Source organism: Elaeis guineensis, chromosome 2, assembly GCF_000442705.2.
Source record: "Elaeis guineensis isolate ETL-2024a chromosome 2, EG11, whole genome shotgun sequence".
Taxonomy (NCBI): Eukaryota; Viridiplantae; Streptophyta; class Magnoliopsida; order Arecales; family Arecaceae; genus Elaeis; species Elaeis guineensis.
This window is the reverse complement of record NC_025994.2, coordinates 78279031-78298951: the sequence shown is the minus strand read 5'-3', so window position 1 is coordinate 78298951 and position 19921 is coordinate 78279031. Positions and strand designations below refer to the sequence as shown.

General features: G+C 38.6%; 1 long non-coding RNA gene across 2 annotated transcripts; it reads left to right on the top strand.

Moving 5' to 3' along the window:
• Positions 1–8880: 8880 nt before the first annotated feature.
• On the top strand, positions 8881–16988 carry LOC140855647 (uncharacterized). Of its 2 annotated transcripts, none has more exons than XR_012138600.1 (3): positions 8881–9238; positions 15210–15281; positions 15541–16988. It is a non-coding gene; the product is annotated as an uncharacterized lncRNA (long non-coding RNA). The 2 variants fall into 2 exon arrangements; XR_012138601.1 differs by having other exon boundaries at positions 8881–9155; positions 15541–16987.
• The last annotated feature ends 2933 nt before the right edge of the window (positions 16989–19921 follow it).

Sequence of the window (19921 nt, the reverse complement as noted above, 5' to 3'; positions counted from 1 at the left end):
ATCTATTTGTATAGAATTGAAGCGGGTATTGCAATTGTTAATGTTGCGAAAAGAAGGTGAATCATTCTTTGGCACGAAATATACAATCGAACCTCATAGGAATGGAGGCTATATATTCTTGCATGAAAGAAAAATTCACTTTCTTCATATAAATCTACATCGAATCACTCACCACATAGATCTCAAAGTACTCTAACTTTTGTCACTCATTTCCTTCACAGATCATATCTCCAAGTGATTGGTAGATGATTCAATACTGAATTTGTAGAAAAGAATATAAATCCTTCTTTTGCATGAAAGGTACACCCCTAATCCTAAGAACAAGTCGTAGTTCATGATGAGGGTAACTTCCATTCAAAATGAAAGTTTGAAAGGTTCAACATGCCCTACTTCCATATTCCTTGCGCTTTTCCAAGTCAAAAGACCACTTCTCTAACTTGGTTCGCCCTTTACGGTGTTACCATGCCCCATTACGTGTGGAAATGGGTGGTGTGGAATTACAAGGCCGGGTGACCATGAATGCACTGCCCAGGGCGTGAACATGCGTTTGTTAGGACACTTTTTCTCTAACAAGATAACAGAGTTTACACAAGGGGTAGAAAAAACATCTTTAAGGACTACGCCAAAGGAGAGGTAGCTTTCCTATCAAATAGAAAGGTTTGGAAGCTTGTGGGGATTCGATAAATGGGATGAGATTCTTGTTGACCGGATACTGGACACATGACGAGTGCTTCCACCAAAAATATATATATATATATATATATACGTATTTAATTTGTTTATTGTACACGTACCTGCAACTGTGGCATAGGCTTAGCATTGGATCCCCCCACATGTCTGCGATCAATACTCGCCTCCCTGGTTTCCTCCTCACCCTGCAAAGAGGACCTCATTTCTCGTTAAGCATAAGCATGACATGACCACAACTCGTCGTGGTGTACTTTATAACCCATATTATTGATGTTGTTGTGGTTGGTGCTGGTGGTGTTGGTCATGGTTATATATTGATCTTTGATGCACTCGTAGGAACCTAGAGCTATTAATTCAGCAATTTCATGCAAGTTTGTGTGGAAGTGTCCAATTAAGTAGGCTTTCTCTATCTATTCCTTGAAGGAAGAAGCAAGCTAGCGATCAGATACCACGCACTTTGGTGCAAGTTGAGCTCTTTTCACCTCTTATTACTTTATTCAGTGATGTTGTCGGCAGTGCTGTTGTTGATGGCAACCTTTCAATATCCTAGTTGTCTGGTGCTAGCGTTTAATCAGACACTGATATATAACAATCAACGATGATGTTTAGGTCCTACGCAGCTCATATTTTTGCAACACCTTGATGGATATATATCACAGCTCGAAATATTTATGGACGATATATGGTTGCTATCTATACAACTGGTGGAGGTGGTGCAATTTTCTTTTGTTTTCGTTTCTTGTTTTTTTTTTTTTTTTCTCATGCCATTAGTGATGGTATTGGTGAGACTGTTGGGCCCCGGAAGATTTCTTGTTGCTTTTTGGAGGTGTGATAGGCATTTGAGCACATGTAGAATCTCGATTCATATGCATGACAAACCGCTAGAATATATCCCTCCTAGCTGTACGTGGATTGAAGGAGATGAGGTCTGATCAGGAAATCTGAAATAATATAAAATGCAAAGGGATACCGATCTCACAAAGGCCGATGTGGACCACTGATCTACCCATGGCTTTTTGAAAAAGGAGAAAAAGGGCTCTTGTCTGCAGGTGCGTTCATTCGCGCCCCACTTGGTAAATTGGATACTTTAGAACCTGTTTACTTGAATGGGAGACTAACCTATGCCGGTATGGCTTTCACATCCGGAACCCACAAACCTCATCTGGATGAGCCTTTGGTTGTGGTGATTCTTTAGCCCTCTGAGAGAGAGAGAGAGAGAGAGAGAGAGTTGTGATGGACAGGAAGAATAACAAAACGAAAAGGAAAAAGAAAGAATTCAGCTAATATGTTGATTAAGCTATTATCACTTGACCAATTCAAGTATTGCTTCTGGTTAATTGATGATTGTATAGGTTGATGCCCTTAAAGATGTATAGATACAGGAGAGATGATGAGAAAGGTTTTGATATATTCCACTTAATAAACATCAAACTAAGGTAGAGATCTGTTGAGTATATCTTAAGTTTACAAATTCTAGAAGGTCTAGTCTGCAACAATTCTAGAAGATCAACTTAGGATACTAAGTTGAATCCATATCGACTTAGGACATCAGTTATAAATTGGCCTAAGCTAATTATTATAGGAATACTATTCTAAAACTAAATCAGCTTAATTACTCTGTTACATGTCTAAATATATCTCTTGTGGCCCCAAAAGAAGAATGCAATTGAGTGTCCTAAAATCAGATGTATTGAGGATAGAGTTTGTAAGATAATTTTATTTTTTATAATCTTTTTTTTTTTTTTTATCGTGAAGCTTTTGCATTATCTTTGTCAGTGGATATAGATTAATAGACCAAACTACATAAATATTTTGTACTTTTATTCTTCTTTCATTCTTTTCTTTTTTTCTTCTTGTGGGACATGAAGCAAAAGAAGAAACGATCATAATGATAGAAAAATCATGTCTATAGATGCCAAAGCCCATTCCGCACGGACTACCACTGCAGCAGTCACTATAATTGTCTTAACATATCACACCTATCACTGATCCACTCTATCCATAAAGATATATAGAAATAAGCACTGCTGGCTAATTTTAAACCGAAAGGGTGGTTCTCCCGATCCATAAATATGCTCCTCTTGATGCTCATATCTTGCACGCACCATTTCCGCCATAAAATTTTGAATCGATTGCTTTGTTTCGTGTTTCTTTCCTTTTTTTTTTTTTTTTTTTTAATATTATTTCGTGTTTCTTTCCTTTTTTTTTTTTTTTTTTTTTAATATTATTTGGAGTCTTAGGCCTAGCTTGGGCACCAGATCAAGCGAATCAGGCTAATGTAACCCCACTCAGGCCCAGAAAGATAATGTTGATAGATAATATCTGAAAGGGACTGATCCAAAATATATATATAAATGAATGTTAGAACTATTTGATGGTCAACATTTAACGTGACCAAATAGGATTCCTTCTTTTCTATTGCACAATTGCTTTTTTTTCGTATGCCGGTCCTAACGAATTTTAGAATATTCTTTGTTTTAGTCTCAAGTTATTCATTTATTAATAGGCGTATATTTTAGATAAATAGAGAGATCAGGTGGGGTTTCCACGGACTACACCTGATTTCGACGTCAAATATGTTAGGTCAGTCATGAGTAACCTAGCCCATGCTGTAGGCTTTAACTCAGACAAAAATTATATGAGGCGGGCATTAGAGAAGGAAATAAGGGATGGGTTTACTATGTTTTTCATATTTTTTTATATCAATTTTAAAGAAGAAGTCTAAATATTATGGACTCCTCTTGTTAATGGAGTCATCAATCTTGTGATTACGAAAAAAAAAAGAATAATATTTTCTTTCTTTCTTATTTTCAAAATATTCTTTTTATTGGTACATACTAAATAATCAAATGATATACACTAAGCAAATTAATCATCAAGCAAGATATATACATATCTAGATAAATGATATAAAGTTTTAGTAAATTAGTCGTGAAATAACCCAATACATACCTCCAAACAAATTGATTTAAGTTTTCGAAACATCATATTCATTATATATACACATTGACTTCCTAATACATCTTAATTACAAGCTTTTTTATGCATATCCAATAGTGATCCAATATACACATATCAAGTAAATTGATACATAGTTTTCAAAGCATGTTTTTTATCTGAAGGTATGTATTAAATCACTACTAAATGTATATATTAAAGAAGTTTACAATATATTTTAGGAAGTCCACGAGTATGTATCATCCATCCGGTTATGTAATGTGTACCGGTAAACATGATATTCTGTAAATTATATATGAATTTGCTTGAAGATATATATTGGATTATTAGATAATTAATTTATTAAATATATATTATCTGATCATATATAGTGTATTGATAAACTTTATATTTTTTTAAGAACTATACATTGATCTATCTAGAGATATGTATTGATTTACTTAATAATTAATTTACCTGATGTCTATCACATAGCCACGTAATATATACCAGTCAAAAAAGTATATTCTAAAAACAAAAAAGAAAAAAAAATACCACATTTTTTTCTTTTATAATCATGGGCTATTAGTAGGAGCTTTAAACTTTTTAAATTTCTTCTTTAATATCGACATTAGAGAAAATATGATAAAATAGAATGTTCACCCCATATTTCTTTTTGTGATGCTCACGCCACATGAATTTTCTTTTTTTTTTTTTTTTTTTTTTCCTTCTTCGGTTCCTTTCGCTGCATTCCTAACGATGCATCATGTCTGACGATTGTTTCTCGTTTGCTGCTACTGAAACGGATCTCATCTCGTGTCAGTTGTAGCCGAGATGTTTCTATCGACATGTTCCATATGATTATTTGATCTTAAGCTACAAAACTGTAACAATGCCTACTGCCTGGTACATTAATTGTACTGTTGCAAGTATGTTGTTCATTCTTTCTGAATAAAAATCCCACCCACTTACCAAAAAAACGTGACCTTTCTGAGCCGTGTCATGGCCCACCCACAACCAAGATACCACAAAATACAGTACATCATCGGTAGGTGATATAGATCCACCAAACGTACCTGAACGAAAGATGGGTTATTTCACCGAATAGACCGAAACACAACATGAAACAGAGATGACTTGAACTTGGCACCTCTTCTTTCTTTATGTGTGTACTTGCGTACAGGAAGCGGGTGGTGCCGACCCTTAAAAAGTCTTGCCAAGTTTATTAAAGGAAGAGCCCGTAGCCTCCAAGGCAGGAGGGGGTAGGCCAGCACCTAACATTTGTCAGCTACCTTCGTTATGAGGTCTGTCTAAATGCATACATCGGCCTACTTAAAATCAGTAGTTTAGCAGTAGCTTTTTGAATTGCAGCAGAGGGAGTTTAGATGCTCTGAAATGCCATCTTCACCTAATAATTAGCTTTGTGCAGCAAGATCTATTAATGGTGTTGCTGTTTGGGCATATTTGGAAACGTCTTTATGTATTAAATAGATTTATGATGATTTTTTGGAAATTGGGATTTATACATTGCCAAGCAATTGCATGAGATTTTCTGTCTTCTCCTATGTCTCCTTTAAAATTTCACAAGTCATCTATGCAAACAAGGCAAACAGAGAAAGCTAAAATGAAGAAAAAATTATTTTCATATTTCTTGATTGAAAAACTAATGAGGAGGTTCCCTTTTTTATACAAATGAAAAGGACTATCTAGAATTCAAAAGAATGATCTAGAATGCTAGCTAAGTTGTACAGATTAAGAAAGGATTCATAGCAAATCTTTTCTTTTTCTTGCCAGCTAAAATAAGTAAGTAGATCAACTGGATAACAAATCTTTGACGTCCTTTTAAGTAGACCAAGTGGATAACAAATCTTGATTGTCCTTTTCTTGCTAGCTAAAATAAATGGATATTATTGTCCTTTTCTTGCTAGCTAAAATAAGTAAGTGGATAACAAATCTTCATCCCCCCCTCAAGCTGGAGAATGGTGAAGATCAACCAGACCAAGCTTGGACAATATGAATGTAAAGGCAGCAGCAGACAAAGATTTAGTGAATACATCTGCCAATTGAAGACGAGATGGAGTGTGAATAGTTTGAAGAAACCCGCTGTTTATATGATCCCGAACAACATGACAATCTATTTCGATATGTTTTGTACGTTCATGGAACGTTGGGTTGTTACTGATGTGAATGGCAGCTTGATTGTCGCAATGCAATGGAATGGGAGTATGGAGGAAAATCTGAAAATCTTGAAGAAGAAATGAAATCCACTTGAGCTCACAAGCTGTGCTGGCCATGCTTCTATATTCGGCCTCAGCTGAAGAACGACTCACGGTTGTTTATTTCTTTGATTTCCATGAGATAAGAGCAGAGCCCAAAAAGATACAAAATCCCGTGATTGATCTACGGTTTGTTGGACATGCTGCCCAGTCAGCATCGCAATAAGCTTGAAGCTTGAAGGATGATGCTGCTGGAAAAAATACTCCCTTGGAAGGACATCCTCGTAAGTATTTGAGAACTTGTACAACAGCTTGCCAGTGAGGAATCCTTGGTGATTGAATATCAGGCATAACACATTTTCCATTTATAAAGCCAAGTTTATCCTTAGCCTTGAGTGCGATCTTCATCGATCGACTCCATGACAAGTAATTCAATCCAGTTAAGGGAGCGCTTACCAGGAGCATGCCCGGATGATCAGAATTCGAAAGGTTGTAAGGATCGCCGGTAGGAACTCTGTCGATCTGAACACCGGACTGAGCTTCTTCTTCCATGAGTTTTAATCATCACAAAACTTAGAATATTCTAGGCCACAATGATCGTGACTCTGATACCATGCAAACAAGGCAAACAGAGAAAGCTAAAATGAAGAAAAAATTATCTTCATATTTCTTGATTGAAAAACTAATGAGGAGGTTCCCTTTTTTATACAAATGAAAAGGACTATCTAGAATTCAAAAGAATGATCTAGAATGCTAGCTAAGTTGTACAGATTAAGAAAGGATTCATAGCAAATCTTTCCCTTTTCTTGGCAGCTAAAATAAGTAAGTAGATCAGCTGGATAACAAATCTTTGACGCCCTTTTGAGTAAGTAGACCAAGTGGATAACAAATCTTGGTTGCCCTTTTCTTGCTAGCTAAAATAGATGGATATTGTTGTCTTTTTCTTGCTAGCTAAAATAAGTAAATGGATAACAAATCTTCAATCTAGTACTTTATTTGATTTTGGCTAATTGTCATCACCTTGTCTCTGGTAGGAAGCTATATTTTCTAGCGTGCTGAATGTATAATATGACCAGGCAAAGGCTTTTCGTTCAAATCACTATCCTCTCTCATCAAATAGATTTTCATGCCTATATGCAGAGCTCTTGCTTTTTTGTTTTTTTTTTTGAAGTAAAATGGGGGAAAAGACTTCCCTCGTATATTTATTACAGGAAGTTCTGTACCTATACGCGAGCTCTTATAATTAGAATATGGGATCGTAATCTGAATCCTCTCTAACCCCATCTTCATTCTACATAGTTCTCTCAAAAGGAAATTAAAAAAAAAAAAAAAAGAAAAGAAAGGAAAAAAAAACAAATGTATACTCTCTATGCATGCAAACCAAGTTGGTTAGTAGCATACATATCTTGGATATCCAAATATGCACATAAGTGAAAAGAATATGCTTTTGGATCCCATAGATTTCTAATCTCTTCTGATATAAATGATTTAGAGTAGTTGCATCTCTTTTTTTTTTTTTTTTTTTTTTTGAAAAGACCAAATCTATATTACCTTAACCAAAAGAGTGCTGCAGAGCAATTAAGTATGCAACCCAAAATGGATTTACAATTACAGAGAAAGCCAGGAACTGTAAACCAAAATGGGAACCAAACCCAAAAGAAAGAACATATGCACATACATAGCATTGATGGACAAGATGATACAAAACCAATAACAGGGGGCAACTGGATTTATTTAACTGAAGAAGACCCTTGAGCCATAGCCCTGAATGATTCAAAATATAGGAAGCTTCCAAACGATGATCAATGGCAATGAACCCTTCTGAATTCTGAACAGAGGAAAGAAGCATACAGCTGAAGACCACATCCATCATAGAAGATAAACTTGCACATGAAAGCAGTAATATAATATGAAGCATCCCACTGATGAAATGTGCATCAAGGTGCAGTGGATACACTGTAAGTTGTGTATCAGTGGCAGACATACAAAGTTGAAGTTGCATATCTCTTTGATCATCGTAACCCCAAGATAAGTTTTTATTCACACACTCATGTGTTGCTTTTCCACGGGCATTTTTTTCTCTTGTAACCTGGCGTCACATACTATAGGTTGATGGTGGTTAAAATACGATGCCAACATGCCAGTAATAGATCAACCACATGTATAAAAGTTTCGGTGCATTAATCCTTGGACTTATTCTTTGTTTGTGCATCCTAATGAACTTGTTACTAGCTTCTATGGTCTATATGATGGCAAAGATCGGGCCAATGGATTTGTCTACGCCTTCTATGCTCATCACTCCTCAGTGTATCAATCCTTTTATACCTGAGGTTCGGGTTGTATCTTTCGTGTGAAAGAATGGTTGGTCTTCTTTCACAGCATGAATTGTTGGTCCTAAATTTTGAGTTAATAGTAAATACTAATAAACTAAGGTTGCTTGCTTATGGGACCCTCCACCCTTAAAATACACACCCACTGAAGTGTATGATAGATCTAAATATTTCTATTTGGCTCCTGTTATGTGCAAATGGATAATGTTGTTGGTGTGTATCAAAAAAATAATAATGATGTCGCCATGTCGCATAGGATGTTGTCAAAGGTGGGGTCAACTCATTGTGAAATTTTCACACCTCAAAACATTCTCCATTGTAACTCTGCGTGCATGTTAGACCAACCTTTCCGGTAAACTAGATATAAATAAGAATATATTAATCAAGTTTGTATCATTGTCCATTTAAAGAAATTTTCAATGACAATAGTCCACCTACCGTGCTCTCTCATTGAGAGTTGAAGGGCTATTTTATGCTGAATCAGAAATTAATTATGCAGTAGATTTAGAATATGCTTCAGGATATTGAAGAAAAATTAAGCTATTTTAAAATTTTATAAAAATATTATTCAGTTCATTTCTAATTTTTTTAATTATTTAAACGCATCATGATACGATTTAATATAAAATTATGGAAATCAACGGAAAAAGTTGATCTTTTTCCGTTTTCATTTTGTACGGAGAGCCCATTCAGCTTATCTTTTGTAATTTGTATTCCTCGGTGCTTTTTTACCTCACGGTTCCTCTTTCTAATCTGTCAAACTTACTGCCACTCTCTGTTTCCAGATTCCCATCTCGGAACCCTAATCCCCAAAACGATCTCGCCGGCGCCCTCTCTGGAATCTGAGGAATTCCTTTCATTTGTGGAAGTCCAATGCAAGGCTCATCTCTGCGGCCTCCCCGATTGCTATGCCTGAGGAAATCCATGCTTGTTATTGGATAATTCGATTCCCATTTGGAATTCCCGTACCAGAGCTATCTAGGTAATTAATTTCTTGAGCGTTATATCGGGATTTCTTTCCTGAAGATTTGCGGCAATACACAGGATTTCTAGACTTCTAGGAAGGTGGGTCTTTTATGAGTTATTGTTCCTAAATCGTTCTTGGTGTTTGTTTCTTCTGGTATCAAGTTGAGAAATATTGCATGTTCTTCTCATTTGTGTGTTAAAGTTGCCGTCTTGCTGCCTTATATGGGAACTCTTTGTAGACAAAGGCTTTCCTGTACCTGGACCACTCGTATTATATCTAGACTAGTATCTGTTGTTATAGGGTGATGACGGGTGCTCTATAGTTGCTGGCATACCCGTCCCTTGTGAGTCCCTTGATGTTCTTAATTAGGCAGCTGTGCCTCTAGGGACTCCAGCAATGCTTGGCATAAATTTCTTAGATCTACGCATTTTAGAAAACTGTAGAAAATCTATTGCATTCATATGTAGTTTAATGTCTCGAACAGTAAAGTCGAGTTAAATTGTGACGGCCATGATTTGTTTCTTGGTAAAAACAGATATTTGTCAACATCAAACAAAAGATTTTTCACCCTTCTTATAGACCTTAGATTCTGATCAATTGCTTGACAGGACAATCATGTGTAATATGTAGGGTTAGTGGCTGCTAGTGACTGACTGCCTTCTTTGGCAGGAGTGGCAGCCACATTACTATATTGGGCATAGACAGGTCTTCTCCGAGCTGAGCTGATTGAGTGCGAACTGACATATTTTGGACGACACTATGCGATTGATATTTCTTGCATTCTATATATTTATTCAAATTTTCATCTCATGTCTTGCCTGAGTCAATCTTCAAAGCTCATGTATGCTTTCAAAGTAGTCTTTGATGGCAGCTGGAACTAAACGCATGCGTGCATGAACTGCTATTTATCATCTTTTGGTCAAAGTCCAACAATAATATGCCAGTGTGATTGAGTTGCAAGTCGTTGAATGAGTTTTTCCATAGTAGTTCATATGCAAGATTCTCTAGTATTACTCTCTATGTCTTAGCATTTATCTTTCGTATGCCTCTAAAGATGGCTGGTGCTTCCATGTTAGATAATGACTAAGCTATGGACATGGAGCAACTCATACAAATAGGGGAAAAAAAAGGTTTAGCTCAGTCAGGAGGTAGGACTCGATCCTTCATTCTTCGTTAAAAATCACTTAATATGGAGAATGGTTCGTGGAATGGGACCGAACCCAAACCGGCACGGAAACAGGATGGTTTGGCCCTAATTTTCGAAATAAGGCCTGAATCGGCCCGAACCGCTCTGAACCAAGCAAAACCACCCAGTTCGGTATTGTTCGAGGTCGAATCGTTCGGTTCGGCCCTCTTCCCTTTTTTTTTTTCTATTTTGCATGGTGCTACGGTGTTTTTTTTGTTTGTTAGTGGTGCCACAGTGTCGGGTGGGGGGGGGGGGGCGTGTTAAATGAAGTTGAAAATCAGAAGAGAACTCAGAGACTTCTCTTCCTCAGTTCCTCCTCATCAAAATCTATTTTCTTTTCCTATCTACAGTGCAAACGACAAGCAAAATGAGAACTCATTAATTAGAGGTATGTAATCTTATTTTATCTTCCATTTTTCCTCTTCCTCTCTTTTTTTTTAAAAACAACTTTAAAATCCGTGAAAATTGAAAAAATAAGATAAAATCATGTCAAAATTTTTGATTTTAGTATGATTTCATGATATATTGTAGATCTATATATGATCTACACAGTGACACCAAAATTATTAATTTTTATTAAGTATATAATTTTTTAAATTAAAAATATATTTTTGAAATAAAAAATTATTAAAAAATAAAATTCAAAAATTAACTATTAAAGGAAAAAAAGTCAGTGCCAGTCCCGATAGAGAGGGTGGAGTAGTCAATTGATCCAATTCACTCAGATTTCAGAGATCAGATAGAGCAGTGATGGTAGTTCTCCTGATAGTCATGAATCTGGTAGTTATGGATGGAGCGAAGGACAGGAGACTACTATTTATGAGATGCTTCCACAAGATGGTCTTCGATTCACTGATGAATCTCAATTTATGCATGCCACATAGGATAGGGACTATAGTGCACAAGCTGGTAGAGCTTGTGAGGATATAATTTCATATAAACGGTACCCCTCAAGGTCATTCAGGATATCATGTAGTTGCAGATGACCTCGCATGTGGAGTTGGATTCATGATTGTATCAGGTTCTTCATCATATTCTAAATCCTTTTATCCACGGCCAGAAGCAGCTTATAATCTATATGGATATGGATATGGTGCGTTCGAGGCATCATCTTCTAGCTACTACTATGCTATGCAGTCCAGAGCATCTTACGGATCGGATTTTACGGTCGATATATTCAGATGGACCCCTTCAAAGCGTACTATCAGTCCAAGAATATCTCTCAGAGTCGGAGCTTTAGCAAAAGATTTGAGACAAGTTACAATTTGATACGCATATCTTATAGGATGAGCGCAGAAGATTACAGTGCTGTATGATTAAAGGGATGGACTGATGTTTCATCAGATTATATAAATGATCTAGATATTTATGAACGATATCAATGCTCGACGATATTCTTAATCTCGATATATATTGATTATTTATTTTTTATATTTCTTAATTGATTTAAGTATTTTAAGATTCAATAATATTTAGTTCTTTAAGATTGTTTTTCTCTAACATAATATCATGTTATATTCAGATCCGTATTATATGCTTAATCGCAGGTGTATCGGAGTGATACAAACATCAAATAAGATCAAAAAATAATAATTTGGACTTAAAATCATTCAAAAAATAATAAAAATTGATTAGATATTTTAGAAGTCAAAAAAAACAGAAAACAAAACAAAAAAAAGGAATGCCGGTTTCGACTGCCATGCCATACGTACCAAAACTCGGTACGGTACCATACTGTACAGACCGATTTGCCGGCCAGTATCGCTTTAGCCTTCCTTGGCAGAGATCATGATGGTTCTCTTTGTTCAAACTTCTTGTGCATGATATGTTTGGCGATAATAACCTGATTCTTCGTTTGTATAGCATAAATAGAAAATATTGTGTGGGAAAAGCAATTGTTCAGAAACAACTAGAGGAGAGTTATGGAATCAGTATTGCATGAGATTAAGAGCTTATGAAGTTCAGCACCACGGACTTCTAGTATTCTCTGATGGAGTTTACATGATTAATAATCTATGATACTATTTGTTGGAATCATATTGTAGAACTCTAAAATTTATAATCCTTCCTTTTCTTTTCTCACCCCCATGCCGAGTTTAAGAACCCAAAACAAACAAAGTTTTTTCATTAACTTAAAATGCTTTTGGCCAAGTTATTCTGGACTGGATTTTTATATCTGTCTTCACTATTGATTTAGATTAGCATAGTTTCTAAACAAATAAATGACCCTTTAAGTGATCATTTTGAATACCCTTCCAGGTTATATTTGGCCACCCTCTCCTTGCTTTTTAATCTTCTTGGCAAATGTGAATCCTTCCTCCTACTAGGTCGGACTTTTGAGATGAGTTATTAATGTACTTCACATCATGATCATCCATGACGTCACTCTGGTGCAACTTTGACCCTTTGATTCTGGTTATGTCACACATCTTCATTAGAATTCTTGTCTCTATGAATATATCATGTTCTGAAGCCATTCTTTTGTCCAACATTTTGACTCATATAACATTATAGCCTCATATTTGAGTTATAGAAAATTGTCTTAATTCTTACAGGCATATTGGGGGGTTTGATAAGCCATGCCAAGGTTTGCAAATCTTAGCTAGGTTCAATATTTGTGTAGCGGGGTTTGTTTTGGCTTGAATATTTGTTTTACTTGTCTGAAGTTCAAGTTGCACATATGGTTCTAAGAATTAAAGCATGAAACCATATAACCCATGTTTTGTGGACCAGGACTCCATATCAGAGAAAATGAATAACATCTCATATAAATAACCAAAAAAATACAAGCTGAAGCAAAGAAACATAAATGGCTTCACTGCTTAATCTACCTAACTAATTTATATGGAATACTAGCTTCAGTTTCATGGTTGTATGTGTGCATTTTATTTTTTGAACTTACACTAGTTGTCCCAACATTTTTCAAACAAACTTGATTCAAGACTTACATCTTGGTTAGCAATCCCACAGTGTGAACTATATTAAAAACGCAAGCCTAGATTGCAAGCAGGCTGTCTGACTATTGGACATCCTTTTATAGCCAGAAACAAGAGTGGACAAGACAAGAGCAGGAGTGAGAGTTTAATTGTCTATTCAATGAGTTCCATGTAACTGTCAGTTTAAGTGACATTATGGAAAAAAGTATGAGAGTGATTAATATCATGTTTTGTGATCCTCATTTCTGTGTTTACGTCATTAGCAAATAGCAAGAGCCACACAACATTTGAGAGCCACCTCCTATATAAGTGTAAGCACATGAACTCATGCTTGTGAATTCTATGCACTCATGCAATTACTAAAAAAAGAAGTTGATATAAAGGAAAAAGTTATTAAGCAGTCAGAGTGCTTCAATATGAAGGAAAAAGGTATTGAGTAATGATAGTGCTTTGTAAAGCTATATAATATACCACATGTTTTAGCCCTGCCTGCATTATACAATAACTTTGTTTATATTAAGTGTCTTTGTCAATGACACTCTTTTCACAACAGGCTCTAGATGGTCAAAATAATCATACTTAGCGAACTCTTAGTCATTATTTTTGACAATATTCCATTGGTTACCTATTATGCTGTTCATGCATGCATTCAAGCTCCTAACCAGTCAGGGATCTTGTTCTTCCTTCTATTCCAAAGAAAGAGTATATTAGGTAAGGATATGGTGTTGTAGTAAACATAACAGCATGTTTGTGAGTTTATATTTCAATTCTGGGTGGACCATGTGCATATATTATCTAATTGTTTAGATGAGGCCGTTAGATAAGGGCATTTGATACACAATATTAGATGACTTCCTTTTCATTAATCTAAATGAGGAAGGAAAAAGATATGCTGAGGGAAGCATATTTTTTTCAAAGAAATCATCTCTTGAATACATGGGATACCCTTATTTCCATACTTCAAGTTTTTGTGTGATCCCTTAAAGTTGCTGAAGTATTCTTCATCCTGCTATCTTGTAGTTGACTAATTAATGGTAAGCTTGAGTACTTCTTAATGTGAAAGCTAATGAAGTTGATAAAGTGGAGTTGGAGGGGAAAAAGGGAGACAAATGGATATCAGATTGGTTTAATGACCATCATCAGAATCGATATCTAGGGGAGAGTCTTATGTTGAATTATCTTGGTTCAAATTTAAATGAAGTTTCCATCTTCAATCATTTTTGGTATCTAGTATCATCTTGGTAATGATCCATGCTTTCATCTGGAAGGATCATACTTTCAGTCTTAGCAATCTCTCATGATTACAACAATGGTCCTTTCTGGACTGCACGCTACATGCCTCCAGAATCAAATTTCACTGCCATATTAACTAATTGTATCATACAAATCTGGTGTTGAAAATTAGTCCATACTGCTGATAATCAGAGACAGTGTGTCTTTGTAGCTTAAATATGACCGCTACTTTTTCTCCTCAAGTTTGCATTATAATTCTCATGCTTTCCAAGCTATTTATTGAATAACATGGACCTGTTCTTCTTCAGCGTCATAAGTTCCTGAAATGTGTTCTTTTCAGCAGCACATTCAGCTACTCAAATCGGGCGGCAACTTCAGCTCCTTGTTCTCCCCGAGAAATGTCTTTTTTAGTTCCTTGCCCTGTGTTGAAAATTGAGGTAGCCCATTTTAGACAGGAAAATAGTAAATCAGGAAGTTGTAGCAAAGATTGGACTACTTTGTTTTTCACAAAATTGCCTGAGTAATCTAATTTCAACCAAACAACCCTTAACCTTGTCTCAGTAAGGTACCAGTGAATCATGTTTTTTCATTCGGCTATCTTTTTGAAGTTACACTTTTGAGCTCCTGGTATTTATTTGAACAATGAATATTGAAAATATTTTGACAATTTTTTTTCTGCTTGAACTGCTTGGTTAATTGCAAATCCATGGCCAGAAGCCTGGCTTCAAGACAAGAAGCACATTGAGGAACTGGAAAGGGAGCCATCAAACTACTTCCCAGAAATAGGTGATTATCCTAGGATTCAGCATGTTACCAAGTCATATACCTACACCCTTTCAGAAATTGTCATTCATTGCCATATAACTCTATCCATGTCTGGAATAACTTTGCAATATCTTCTGTGGACTTGGTAATCTAGGATCTTTGGGCAAATTCATCATTTAAAAGGATTTTTTTTTTTCCAGTGTTATGTGCCATTTACATTGTAGAATCTTGATACTTGCAATTATGGTGTCATATAACTTCCGTTCCATGATACTTGCAGGATTGGCAAAACGTAGTCATGAACCGAAGCTTGCAGAAGCCAGAGACTTATCTGACTACTCATCCAATAGAAGTGAGGAACTTGTGCAATGTAATTCTAAATGCTTTATTTTGAGGCTGAACATAGAGAAGAGTTGCAAACGTCTGCTTTGTGCAAAGAGAAACTCAAGAGAGTAGTATCCATTGTTGCAGTGGAATCCCGGTGCAAAACAGATAACTTGCAGCTTGAAGTGAAAGCCTTACAGACGAGGTGCTTTGGAGTAGAAATGCTGCCAACAAGCTGCACATGAAATTGTTAGGAGTTTTGAATGGATTCACTGTGGAAGAATTTGAATTTTGGTTTCAGGAGTCACAGATGAAGATTAGCTATCTAGAGTAGACCATTGTAGATACTGCTGATGTCTGCAGAAGAAGGTTGGTCCCTTTGATGGAGTTTAAGAACTGCTGATAATTAGCTTGAAGACAAGCAAAATGGTATTCACACACTAAATGAATCTAAAAAGGCTTTTTTGGTTAAGTTTGATCTTTATTTGTTGAAAGAAGTTTGGCGGTTTGACCAGAAGTAAAACTCACCAAGTGGCAATCAGATGAAGATGCCTTATGAACTACCATTTCACACAAAAGCGAAGTCTTGAACAGGTTTAGAAGTGCCACCACGATTATAGAGAATGTCTGTAGTGTTGGGAAGTGAAACGGGCACTTAGGACTTTTAGAAATTTTGCTCTTAGGCAATTCATTTAGAACTACCAATATTAAGATCAGAAACTTCTGGTCACCACCTCCCAAATCAATGTGCAAGGTCATGTCTTTTTGATGAATATGTATAAGGTCATTGTTAGGATTTAACACCTTGAGATTCAGCTCACATTGGGCTTATAGCGCGGTTTGCGATGAAAAATGGAGTCCAACGAGATCAAGATCATCCAAATCTGAGCTCGAATGGAGAAGATACGGGCTTTTGAAGATTGCACGTAAGTCGTGGTACGGAGGGTAGGCGGAGCAGCGGCAACGTGGCCGCAGGCGGCGGAGCGCAGCCTAGGCGGGGCCAACGCGCGGGGCGTGCGGCCTAGGCGCCTGGCCTAGGCAGACACGTGGCCCAAGCGGGAGCACGGCTCAGCCTATGAGTGGGCCCATGCGCGGGCGAGGCCCAGGCCTGCGCACGCAGGCCGGCTCAGGCCCAAGCGCCTTGCCTGGGCCCTGTATCCCAGTCCACCGTGGATCAAACGGTCCATGGCAAACCGCGTGGGCGTTTTTCACGTGTTTCTCGTGGTCTATAGCACTATTCCGTAGATCGGAGTGCGATTTGAGGGCGTAGGTTGATCTGGTTCTCGATCCAACGGTCCAGATTCTTATATAGGCTGATTAAGGAGTCTTAAACTTAATCTAATTAAGTTTAAGCCCTTTAAAAAGCCCTGAATAGTGAATTGTGGGTGTATGGTCTTTTGGTAGGTTTTTTGGGCTCGGCTGCTCATGATGAGAAGCATGTACGCGGACAGGTGGCCTGATGTTCTCCTGTGGATGCGCGGTGTGAACCCGAGGAAGAGAGAGAGCTGCTTGATGCTGAGAGAGAAGAAGCATGGCTCTTGGACAGTGGACAGCGGTCGCTTCAAGGGTTCAGGAGGGCCTTCCAAGAGATAGTTTTTGTGAAGGAGAACTTTCTGTGAGAGAGAATTGGGTGTACAAGGGTTAAGGGTGAGATCTCTTCTTGTAAATTTTCTTTTTCATAGTGAAATTTTGCATATCTCGTGGAGGCGAGCTCTTTTGTGGCTGATCCACGTATTTTAATTGTTTTATTTTGTTTCTTCTTTCTTCTTACTACATCCCGTGGTATTGAAAAGGTCCTGAAAGGTGATGTTCTGGCCAGACATCTACCCAACAAGTGGTATCAGAGCAAGACGGTACAAGGACGTAGATTGTAGCGGTGGTGAGCAAGACTGAAGATAGAGAAGACAAGATCAATTAAGATGGAGATCAACAAATTTAATGGTAAGAGCAATTTCTCCTTGTGGCAGACAAGGGTGAAGGACGTGCTCATCCAACAGGGGTTGATCGATGTTCTCTTGTGCGATGAGAAGTCGACCACCATGGAGATGCAGGATTGGAAACGGTTATAGATGCAGGCAGTGAGTACCATCTGGATGTACCTAGCGGATGAAGTGGTGATCCATATGCTGAGCAAGAGTTCTCCGACGGTGCTGTGGTCGAAGCTCGAAGAGTTATACATGGCGAAGTCTCTCACCAACACTCTTTTTTTCTGGAGACAGTTTTACCAACTGCGGATGACTGAGGGACAGAGCATGTAGGAGCATCTCAGCCACTTTCAGAAGATCCTCACCGACCTCCTCAGTGTTGGCGAGAATATTGAGGAGAAGATCAGAGTGTTGGTTTTGCTAGCGTCACTTCTCCCTTCGTACGAATCCTTGATGACTGCTCTTCTAGTGGGGAAGAGCACTATCAAGATGGATGAAGTACCACGGTGATATTTCAGAATGAGGTTCTCAAGAGGGAGAATCCAGCTTCGAGCTCAGGTGGCGGTAGCTCAACTTTAATGGCTTCTGGAGGAGCAAGAGGTGGTAAACGAAGTGACAAGAGATCGCAACGAGGGTGGTCCAAGTCCAGGAGGGACTTGAGCAAAATCAGGTGTTACTGGTGTGAGGAGTTGGGGCATCTAACCAGAGATTCCCTCAATTCAAAAATCGGATGGTAGCTGCTATAGCGACGACCGGCAGCGATTCAGATGGAGATGTCCTGGAGATATCTGACGAGGTATCTACTTTTTCCCAGCAGTAGATATTAGATTCTGCATGCCCCTATCATGTATGTTATAGAGAGGAGTAGTTTGACTCCCTAGAGAATAGTGAGGGCACTGTATATCTGTCGGATGGATCGAGCTGTGCGATCAGAGATATTGGGACGGTCAGTTGGAGGATACATGATGATGCAGCGAGGAGATTGGGGGAGGTCCGATACATATCCAATTTCAGGTGGAATCTTATCTCACTTAGCAGACTGGATTCGAGAGGCTACAGGACAGTAGCTGGTGGAGGAATCCTGAGGGTGCTACGCAGCGATAGGATTGTGTTGGAGGGGAAGAAGGAGAGTACAGGACATTATTACCTAGTGGGGAGCCCAATGCGAGGTGGAGCTTCGGGAGCTAGATGGAGCCCAGAGCGAGGTGGAGCTCCAAAAGGTGGATCGGGCACGAGACAGGAGACTCGGGAGGATGAGAGGTGACGTTGCAAGGTGAGATTCTTATTGCCATAAGACGATGCCCCGAGCAGGTCTCAGCTCAGGAGGAGCACAGCATACAACGGAGATGGGATCGAGCAGCCTGGCTCGACTCCCATGTTTGCCCACCCATGATCAGCAGGCGATTGCCCCAGACTATGGGGGTGAGGAGATCCAGAAGCTCTCAGAGTTTGGAGGAGGCCGAATATCGAGTCGAGGTGGAAATTGTTAGGATTTGACACCTCGAGATTCAGTCCACATTGAGCCCACAGCGAGGTTAGCGATGAAAAATGGAGTCCAACGAGACTAAGATCATCCAAAACGGAGCTCGGATGAAGAAGATATGAGCTTTTGAAGATTGCACGTAAGCCGAGGTGGCGGAGGACGGCCGGCGATGGAGCGCGGCCCAGGCGGGGCCAATGTGCGGGACGCGCAGCCCAGCCCATGCGCGGGCCCACGTGCGAGCACGGCCCAAGCCCGTGCGCGCATGCCGGCCCAGGCCCAGGCGCCTTGCCTGGACCCTGTACCCTGATCCATCGTGGACCGGACGGTCCATGGCGGATCGCGTGGACCGTATTTCCCATACATTTCTCGCGGTCTACGACACTATTCCGTGGATCAGAGCGCGATCGGAGGATGTGGGTTTATCTGATTCTCGATCCAACGGTCCAGGTCCTTATATGGGCTGATTAAAGAGTCTTAAACCTAATTTAATTGGGTTTAAGCCCTTTAAAAGGCCCTGAATAGTGAATTGTGGGTGTGTGGTCTTCTGATGGGTTTTTTGGGCTTGGCTTCTCACGAGGAGAAGCCTGTATGCGGACAGGTGGCCTGGTGTTCTTCTGTGGATGCACGGTGTGAACCCGAGAAGGAACCCAAGGAAGAGAGAGAGCCGCTTGACACTAAGAGAGAAGGAGCAGGGCTCCTGGATAGCGGATAGCAGTCGCTTCAGGAGTTCAGGGGGTCTTCCAAGAGAAAGAGTTTTTGTGAGAGAGAACGTCCTGTGAGAGAGAATTGAGTATACAAGGGTTGAGGGTGAGATCTCCTCTTGTAAAATTTTTTTTTCATAGTGAAATTTTGCATGCCCTGTAGAGGCAAGTCCTTTTATAGCTGATCCACGTATTTTGATTGTTTTGTTTTGTTTTTTTTTTTTTTCC